This window comes from Sinohyriopsis cumingii, chromosome 17, assembly GCF_028554795.1.
Source record: "Sinohyriopsis cumingii isolate HCF-2022 chromosome 17, ASM2855479v2, whole genome shotgun sequence".
Lineage (NCBI taxonomy): Eukaryota > Metazoa > Mollusca > Bivalvia > Unionida > Unionidae > Sinohyriopsis > Sinohyriopsis cumingii.
The window spans coordinates 95,276,380-95,284,617 of record NC_142977.1 but is presented as its reverse complement, the minus strand read 5'-3'; the positions used below and the strand labels follow the sequence as shown (position 1 = coordinate 95,284,617).

The following is an 8,238-nucleotide window of genomic DNA, read 5'->3' as shown; positions in this document are numbered from 1 at the left end:
AGAATTTCCCATGTTTTCTTCCCTTGTTAAGCAAGCCATTTGATAAATACCTTGTGTATTTTATGTATTTCTAAAAGGACGTTTAGTTCCCTTTTTATTTTGGTGTATGTTAGTAACTAGGGTTATACAATTGACAGATTGGTATTGCTTCAGATGTGCAGTAATGTACAAAACTGCTAGCTCTGCGTGATCATTTTCACTTCCTGGATTTCAGACTTAAGCTGTAATTAAAACAATAGCCGATAACTTGAAGAGAGAGAAAGAAAAAAAACAACTTGTTATATCTTTCTTAACTCATTCATTATGCTTGCAAAATCTACTATTGTCCCATCTCGCAAAATTATTTTATATATTTTAATAACTTCTAAGATAATGTACTTTAGGCTGATTTTTTTTTTTTTTTGAGCACTTGAGAGCAGCAGCAGCCGGCAATTTGCTAAGACCATCAAGTAAATTTCCGCTTTTTTTCTGACATTTTTGGTAGTGGTAGATCATGTACATAAATATTCAAGGAAAGTTAAGACCGTGTTACATAAAGGTAACATAGAGGTATGCCAACATTCGTGCATGTTGCAAATGCAAAATACTTCACCTAACACCTGTCGCTCCCTTTGATTAGAAGTAGATAATATCTACAGAGCGCCCCAAGCGGAACCTTTGCTATTATGGGATCGTGACACAGCTAATCTCGATCGCCAAAGAGTTTCCTTTGGCCGAAGAAACAAATGAAAATCAGCTGAATAACTAAGACTTTCCTCAACTATGAGTCATAAGTGGTAGGGAAGAGAGAGAGAGAGACGAAGAAGTTGCAACTTAAAAAGTGAACAAAACAGTCAAAATTAACCCTTTGGGGACTCAACGGTTTCAAAAAGGTAAATGACAATTATTTCTTTTAAGATAATACTGACGACTGTCGACGGTTCTTGCATCAGCTCAAAGCGCAAGTAATAGGAGACTTAATGCAACTTGGCCGAATGTCAACTCTTTTTTGAGAAATGAAAGAAGACTTGATAAAAGTTTAATTATGACTTCACATTGCAACAGATGATACTGTTGTGTAGTAAATGAAGTAGAATATTATATCTTTAGCGAGTTGGACTTATTTTAACTGAATTGTCGGGACAATGTAATTCCAAATCGACAAACGAAAGTCAAAGGTCAGGTCAGTAATGGATTCCACGAAACATTCCACCTTTTGAGTGACGAAGGTAATCATAATACCAGAGCCGAAATAACAAGGCCTATTCATGAAACAATAAACCTCATACGAAATGAATAATAATAAACCAGATGTGTGACGTCCCATAATGGTCGAATGAAGACATTTTAAATATTTGATTACAGTTGACCATATCGGGAGGAGTTTAATTAATTGTGATAAGACGACAGAAGGCAATAATGGCACAAAGCTTCGCATATTTATGCTTTAACATGTTTGATGTCATACGACCAAAATAGTACATTTATGAATCCTTTCCTAAGGATTTTGTGAACTCGATTAAATCATCCAAACTATGTTCATTAAAATGTCATTAGGCATACTTTCAATCTGGGACCCGAATAAGTCATGTGATAAGTAATGTGATCTCGATTTGTTTTTAAAAATGTCACATTTTGACTATCAGAGAAATGTATTAAAAAAATTTATAGAAGATTATTTACACTGATTACAGAGTTTGCATGCTGAAAAAAAATTCAGTATTGTTTATCAATGATTTGTCAGGTAAAGTATAAGGGACCGAAAGGGAAAGTTGTAAACTGCCAGTATTAGTTAATAACGTAAGAGAAACAGTTTGATTTTACTTTACAGATATTTTGCAATATATAACATGAAGTTGTTTTCGAGCATGCATATTGATTAGCAGTTATTTTACACATCCTCTGCACTGCAGCTTGGCAGTTATGGTTATCTGAGTTGCGATTTGATTTAGTTATTTACCTTCAAATGCTTCGATTCACTGAGTTTGTAGATAGCAGTATTGATGTGTTTTAAGTTTATTATCTCAGGGATTTCAGTGTGTTAAAGACCAACAACTCACAACTACTTTTTTCAACATTTTTAGTGCACAAAATTCACAAACAGAATGTTTTACAAATTCAGGAATTAACTGCTTAAAATGAAAAAAATTCTTGGACGTTTACATGGGAAGATTCTGATGGATCCTGTTTGAAAATGGTATATAAACTCTGCCTTTTCTTACTTAATCCATTGCCAGTGTGTGGAGAAACAAAAATCATGCAAGTTTTATCAGGGTTCTTAATAGGTATTGGAAGTTTAGTGTTCTTTGTAATGCTGATTTTTTTTCTTCCACAGTTTTGACACCAAGTGCATTAGGCTAATACAGTTCCATTGTTCCTTTATTTTTCAGCCCATGTGAATTTCATGATTCATCCCAAGAATCTCTCAGTCCCATTGGCATGCTGTTTTCTTTATTAACACTAGACATACCTACTGTACTAATTTCTATTGACCAGTAAAGATGCCAACAGGTACCCATTGATAATAACCGGGGTAATAAAATGAACAGCCGGAAACTAGACATACCTACTATACTAATTTCTGTTGACCAGTCTTGCCAGAAGCTGGGTCATCTTTAGCCTTGCACTTTGTACCAAATAAATTATGTAAAGTTGCCATTGATAAAATGTGTGTGATAATCACCTGGAAATGAAAGTTTCTCTTACATGACACATAAATATTGTTAATTTTATGATGATTTGCGATGATCAGCATGGTAGTGCCTGTTCTTGTGGCAAACAAAATAAGCCCCATAAGATTGGCACTATTTTTCTTAATACATTGTATGATGAAATGAAATTTTCCTAACATCACATAAGGATTTATAATACGACAGATAAAAACTGTGCTGCATGAAATTATCAAACAGACACAGATGTGATTAGTCTTTTGATCAAATGATTAATTGGTGTCTTAATCACCTTGCATGCTAAGTTCTTATGTGGCTTCACCTAATCACATTACGATCACTTTAATCTCACACACTACAAGATTGATGCTGCTTTGTATAAATGGTTCTAAAAAACAAGAATTTTGGTGACAAAAAAACATACAGACAACTCATATCTTGAAATTTTCAAAATTATATGTACTTTTATGCAGATTTTGGCATCCTTGAGAACATTGTTGTATTGTATGTGCATTATGAAGGTATCTTTTATGTCCATTCAAGCATTTAAGTGTTGTTTCTATGTTCCCCTCTCTAGCTTCCATATTTGATAAGGGAAAGAGTATATACAGATACTTTGTTTTTCAGAAATAATTTTTATGACTAATGATAACTTCATGCCTTGAACTTAATATTTTAAAACAGTAAAGTAACTTAAGAACCTGTAAAAAGCATTTTAAACTACCTATGTTACTCTGACAGGTTTGATAAATGGGGTTTTTGTTTTAAACTTTAACTGCAGTTTGGCAAAACAGATGGCAGATACAATCAGATTTTAACAAACTTAACAAACTGATATACAGCAGTAGAGACTGACTGAGAAAAAACCCACTTCTGTCTACTATCTTGTGTTTTGTAAACCAAAATGCAAATCGTTGGTGCAAGATACTTGAAGTATAACAGGGTTTTCCATAGGATTTTGAAAGTAGTAGTCCACAATTCCTTCCTTGAAAAAGCTGGGAGGCCCAGCTCTATAAATAGGAATCCCAGTAAAGATACATTTGTTTCCTTGCATTAATAAGGAACATAATGCATGTAATCTTGGGTACATCAGATTGCTAATGTTGATTCATTATAAATCATCGAAAAGTAATCATTTTGATTATTTGTGATGCTGCAATTTTAACAGTTTTTTTTTTTAGTATGCAGCTAGATGTAATGAAGGAAGAGATTAATTTTCTTTTGCATGTTCAGATATTACTTTATTTAATTAGGTTAATTTTTTTTAAAATCAATCAACAAGCTTGCTGAAACACTGGAGGAAGAAACAAATCTCGGTGAACATATTCCATTCACTTTTTACATTCCATCTGTAAGCAGCTGAGCACAGGTACTGCAGTCACTTCTCTACAACAGGTTTGGAATCAAATTCCTTTAGTTTAGGACCTTCTTCCATCACCTTCATCAATTTGCTTTTTTTGTTTCTTGTTTTAAACATCCATGGCCCATTTGCTGATGTGATAAGAAACCAAAAGCATTGTAGGTGAAGTCAGCAATACTTTGTTTTCTCATTTTGCAGCCCATAGAAATGTTTTGGTTCCATGATCCATTACATGAATCTCATGGTCTCTTTGATGTTCTACTTTCTATATTAAATCTATATTAAGTGTGGGTGCAATAACTAATTTTTGCTGGCCAGTCAATAATCATCTTTATCAGCAACCTTGCGCTTGGCATGTATGATAATTTATGACAACACAGAAGTTTGTATTCCTCTGAGAAACAGAACAAGTCCCAAAATTTTGGCACTGTTTTTCTCAGGACAGTATACAATAAAATGCAAGTGTTTCATATATCACAGAAGGATGTATAATGTGTTGCATTAGAATTCGGCTGAGAGATACAGAAAAACCTGTCTTGAAAGACCACACCTTCTGCCAAAAATTAGTGGTCTCTTAAGACAGGTGTTATGTATATTTGATTTAATGTAATTGTAACTTTTAATTTTTTTTATTCCATTACTTGCTATTGTAATGTAACTTTATTTACTGGAATAGAGTTTAGTTCTGACTGTTTTTTTTTTAATTTTTGACATGAACAACTTTATAGAAACTTTATATCTAATGCTGGCCTAGTTCCTGGCCTTGATTCAGAACCAGTAACAGATGTAGTAAACAACTTTTTTTTATATTCTTTCTCAGAGTAAGATTCTTAAAATGGAAGCGAGGCCATACTTAGAGTACGTGAAAAATAACGTGTTTATTGTTACAATCGTTTGGTTTTCCCAGAAGGATGAACTCTTGACCTCCATACGGGAATCTGTTTTGCATTGTAGTTTGATTTATTACTAATGTTTTGAGAAAGAATTGTCGTTCTTGCCTTAACTCTTGAGAAGTTAAAGTGTTTTATGTTTTGACCAGTTTTGGGCTAATTATTTTATTTTCTTCAATTTATTTGGATTTCAAGATTGTTTTCCCTGGAAATGCTAGTGCTTTAAATTAATTCTTGGACAAAGACATTTATCAAAATTTACACAGAATTCAAAAACTGGAATATTATTTGATTCAACAAGAACTGTTGACATCAGTACAGCACTGACCACAGCATATGTCATCACCTTGCATTTTGGATTTCATCAGAATTCGAACTCAGATTCATTTGGACATTTTATTACTAGGACTTCTATTTTTTAATTCTTGGATTATATTTGGATTTGATTTGTAAAACCGTAAGTTCTGTTTCTCATTTTTACTTTGTTTTTCTAGGGAAATAAATTATGTTAAATTTTATACAGCTTTTTGTTTTCACTTTTTTAAATTACCTTTTTTAAGAGCCTGAACACATAACACAGGTCATAACACTATATAGTTAATAAATCTATGCAAGGACAATCTGATATTAAAGAACATATTCCTTGTTAAATATTTGTCAGTAGCTCTATAATTTAGCTTGAGAATACTATAAATTCTGTGTGGTTCATAATTGGTGATATTTATATCATCACACTGGATAACCATTAACTGCATTTGATCAAGAATTTTTTTATAAGTACAATTTACAAATGTGACAGTTGTATTCACTTGAATGGTAATCCGACTCTTATAATATGTAGAAAAAATATGTTGAAAACGATCTAGGACCTGAAGATATACAGTTAATTTTCCTTGGTTCTGATGGTGATAGTTCACAATTATATGCATTTTATTTTATTTATGATCATTTGTAATTGTTGTTTATCACTTTTAATTACTGTACTTTCTGTTCTTCCTGTATTCTTTGTACCATTGATTGTACTCTTTGTGATATATATATATATATATATATATATATATATATATATATATATATATATTACAGAGAAAATAAAGATATAAATCAGTTGGTCATATCAACATGGAGTTACTGTTTTAAAACTAAAAGACTTCTTGTCATATCCAGGGTACCGCTACAGTGATCTAATTGGTTAGTGTCCGCCTCAGATATGGGAAGTTGCAGATTTGAACCCTGGCTGGGTGATACCAAAGACTTATAAAAATGTTACTAGCAGCTGCCTTGCTTGGCACCCAGTCTTAAGAGGTTCGTGTTAGGACTGGTAGTCCTGGTGTCATTTTGTGATTAGGTGGAACATGATGCTTTGTGTCTGCGACATGATGCCTCAGTGCTGGACATATTTAGTGGTATGACTAAACTTGTTAAACTTTAAAAATCTAGACTACAGGCACACACACATACATCCAGGGTTCTCAACAGAGTTTTAGATGAACCTTGGACTCTTCACTCATGGAACATGGCAGTTCCTCACTTGCAGGATAAAAAGGAGGATTATTTTAATACTTATCAGGATTGAATTCATAGCCATTCATAATGTCACACTAAAAAGGAAATATTTTTCATTAAATAGAATATCAAGTTTAAACATCATACATGTACATGTAAATTTCATTTTTACCTCTACAACAGCACTAAAAAAAAGCAAATAAACCACACAAATAAAATCGTCAGCTATTAGTTTCAGTCCCAGGAATAATTACTTAGAAAGCTGTATAGTTTTCTCTGCAAGTAAAATAGCATCACTATTCACACCAAAGAAACTTATAGGATTAAACACCTGTCATTACATCATACCATATATATTAACATAAAATTACCATCATTAATTTAGCTGAGAAGGAATGAAAAAATATACAAAGCATCATATGTGCAGAAAAACCAGTTCAAAATAAATATATTAAATAGTAAACAGTATTAAATGTCTTAAGAGTTGGAACTTGGGAATAAAGGTGGGATAAACCATGGGCTGTATGGAAAAGACACGAGAGGAAACTCAACAGCTTCCACCTGAGATGTCTGCGGCGCATTCTGCACATCCAGTGGCAGGACAAAGTGCCCAACACAGAGGTTCTAGAACGCGCCAACATGAACAGCATGTTCTCCATTCTCAGCGAGAGGCGCCTTCGCTGGCTTGGCCATGTCAAAAGAATGGACCCAGGTCACATTCCCAAGGACCTGTTATATGGGGAGTTAGCAGAAGGTGCACAACCAACTGGACGACCACATCTGCGCTACAAAGATGTTTGCAAGAAGGATATGAAGACGGCAAACATCAATATCAACGACTGGGAGAACTGTGCAAACAACCGTTCCAGCTGGCGCCTAGCTGTCAGGCAGGGAGTTCAAAATGCAGAGGAAGAGAGAAGAATAAAACAGGCTGAAAAGAGAGCTAGAAAGAAGCATAGACAAAAGCTTACTTTGGAGCTACGCCATCGTCTCCCGTGGACGGACGGATGCCAAGATACCATGGGCTGTATAGAAAAGAAGAAATTATCTTGGGACATGTATGGTACCAAAATAGCTTGAGTTGTGAACTACATTCAAGATGAATTGCACAAGTTATTAGTACTGACACTCAAATATCATGAAGCAAATGATCTTTCACCTTTTTCTTTCTTTGCGTTTTGTTGGCATTAGTGTCATTTTCATCAGAAGTTTATTTCCCCTCCAAAATTAAAAGATTTTGTTAATTCATTTTTATGAATCCTTGTACTTTACTCATTTAAAAAGTCTCTACTGATACTGTTGAGCATGTTTGCTAATGTAAGATGTATTTCAATTTTTATTCATTCATATTTGTGTGTTTAAGTAAGCTTGTTAGCCCAACTTTTCTAGTATGTGATGGTGGAGTTGAACCATTATGTACACCATTGTCCCATAGTGGGATTAATAAATCCAACCCCAAACCAATGGCTATACATTGTTCATCATTCAGGATTGACAGTCTCACTTGAATATGTATTGTATTTATTTTGATGCATATATTTTAGTGTATGTTGTTACATATTTATTTAGTCATTTTCTTTGTTTTCTTAAGTTGAATATTGTGACTATTAATTTCCTTATTTCGTTAAGCTTCCATGACTCCAACATTACATACAAAAATGAATGCACAAGGTTGGAGTCATGAAGAGGCAGTTTACTATTATGTTCTGTCACTGCGGGAGGTAGCCTTTTCCCACTAAAATACAGGTAATTTTATGGCATATCGATGATTTGATAATATTGTCCAAACCAGACTCTGAGAAAGCTTTGTCTAATTTCCTGGTTTATATTTGTA

The 8,238-nt window shown here is 33.6% G+C and overlaps 1 protein-coding gene across 1 annotated transcript in view; it reads left to right on the top strand.

The window, feature by feature from the left end:
* Positions 1-769: 769 nt before the first annotated feature.
* Positions 770-8,238, top strand: part of LOC149779471 (uncharacterized) — a 94,448-nt gene continuing 86,979 nt past the window's right edge. Inside the window, exon 1 of the mRNA XM_089940159.1 lies at positions 770-872. The gene's annotated coding sequence lies outside the window, so the exon portion shown is untranslated. The remainder of the gene's footprint in view (positions 873-8,238) is intronic.